At 41.7% G+C, this 2,183-nt stretch overlaps 1 protein-coding gene across 3 annotated transcripts in view; it reads left to right on the top strand.

Annotated features, from left to right (window-relative positions):
• Window positions 1–2,183, top strand: part of Zdhhc17 (zinc finger DHHC-type containing 17) — a 73,591-nt gene that overhangs the window by 57,192 nt on the left and 14,216 nt on the right. The gene's annotated exons all lie outside the window — the stretch shown is intronic.

The raw sequence follows: 2,183 nt of genomic DNA on the forward strand, positions 1-2,183 counted from the left end.
TCTGCCTTCTAAATGCTAGGATTAAAAGGTGTATGTTAACCTATGTTTTGAGAAAGGCCTGTTGGAGGCCTGAGTGCTTTGTGACATTAAGTACCACAATTACATGAGCTCTATTTTTCCCACTGTACATTAGAAACTTTTAAATTATGAACATGATTTTGTTTGCCAGCCTATCGAAGTGTGTGCTGTGTTTGCGGTGGAGAGAAAAACTAAACAAGATAGTGCTGACACCCAGGCATCACTGGCATTGTACTTTAAAAAGTCACCTCAAGGGAGGACACAATTGGGTGGTGGGAGTGGACAGATTCAGAGGGAGCTTGGATCTTGGGAAACAATCTTAAAACTACTGAGATTTTGAAAGTTAGAATATTTTCAGTGTGTGTGCACATGCATATACATGCATGAAGAGGCATGCACAAGACATGTGTAACATGGAGACGGCAGAGGTTGGTAGCAGATGCCTTCTTCAGTTGCATCATCATCATCATCATTTTGGGACAGTGCCTCTCACTGATTTGGCCAGACTGGGTGGTGGGTAATCAGCCCCACAGATCTTCTTGTTCTGTCTCTGGTGCTGGGATCATAGGGAAGTGTGAACACTCTGGATTCGACCCAGATAACCCAGGAGACCAAAGAAAAGATTCCAAGTTAGTTTGGTGACCCATTGAGTTTATCGGGATTGCTTATAAGAACTTGGATTAAAAACCTATTAAGAAAATAAAAAGATTATCAACAAGCTACAAACTAGAAGATGATACTAACAAGTCATATGTAAACAAAAGACAAAGATACAGAATGTAGGAAGAACTCTTAATAAAGTCCAACAATGAAAATTTGTCAAAGAATCCAATTTTAAAGTGAGCTAATGAGTTTGGCGGTATATGTATGCCTGCAGTCCAGGAATTGGGAGGCTGAGCAGGGGACTCAACTTCCAGGCCATCATGGGCTCTATGACAAGATGCTATCTCAAGTATACATGCATACACACAGAGAAAGTATAGTGCAGAATTGCACTTACCTCAGAAATCTATATGCCACCATTTATTGCATCTTTATTCATAATCCAAATTGTGAACAGTTTGATGTTCCTTAATAGGTAAGTGGTTAAATAGTCTGTGATGTATCCATACCATGAAAGTTAGGTCAAATGGAAGCCATGTGTGGTGGCATATACATTTATTCCCAGTACCCAGGAGGTAGAGGCAGGCAGATCTCTGTGAGGTTGAGGCCAGCTTGGGCTATACCATGAGACTAAAATAAAATAAAACAAAACAAGGAAAGAAAACCACAGTGTCTTTATGTACTTTTGTCACCTAAGATGATTTGGGCAAGATATTGAGGTTTGCGAGGAACTAGTCTGTGAACAAGACAAGCTTATTGCTGCTGTGAAGCTACAGTTGTGATAGATATCACAGAGAGGTGCGTGAGTTTGTATTTTCCAAGTGTGCACTTCTGACCTCCAGCTCAGTGTACCAACATACAGAAGCATCTCTAGAGTTCTGAGCACCATGGACTGGGCAGGCCTGATGAGTCCGGCCATGTTGGTTGCTTGCTGGCTTGTTTTTTTTTTTTTTTTTTTTTTTTTTGGTGTGTGTGTGTGTGTGTGTGTGTGTGTGTGTGTGTACATGCATGTATTTGCACACATCTTTTTAGATATGGTACATGTGTAGAGAAGCTAAAGGACAAGTTTTGGGGAGTCCTTCCCTTTCACTGTGGGTCTCAGGGGTCACTTGGTGAGGCAAGCACATTTACCCACTGAACCATCTTACTGACTTTGATTTTATTCTTTATTTCATTTTACAGTTTTAATAGACTGTTAGTTTATATGTCTTCTCCAATTTAAGCAACATTAGCTGTCTACAATGTGATAAAGTCATTGTGATTGCCCCTGTTAGCAGGTCCTCTATTAAAAAGGGGTGTTGAGCTGTGAACTACTCTCTGGCTAGCCCATGGTAAACTTTCCTACTGTTTGCTGTTTTTATGGCTGGCTGTGTAGAACTCACTCCATAGTTTGAACTTCTCATTTTCTACTGCCTTAACATACCCCCTTTAGCCGGGCGTGGTGGCGCACGCCTTTAATCCCAGCACTCGGGAGGCAGAGGCAGGCGAATTTCTGAGTTCGAGGCTAGCCTGGTCTACAAAGTGAGTTCCAGGACAGCCAGGGCTACACAGAGAAACCCTGT

This window comes from Mus pahari, chromosome 9, assembly GCF_900095145.1.
Source record: "Mus pahari chromosome 9, PAHARI_EIJ_v1.1, whole genome shotgun sequence".
In the NCBI taxonomy this organism is placed as follows: Eukaryota; Metazoa; Chordata; class Mammalia; order Rodentia; family Muridae; genus Mus; species Mus pahari.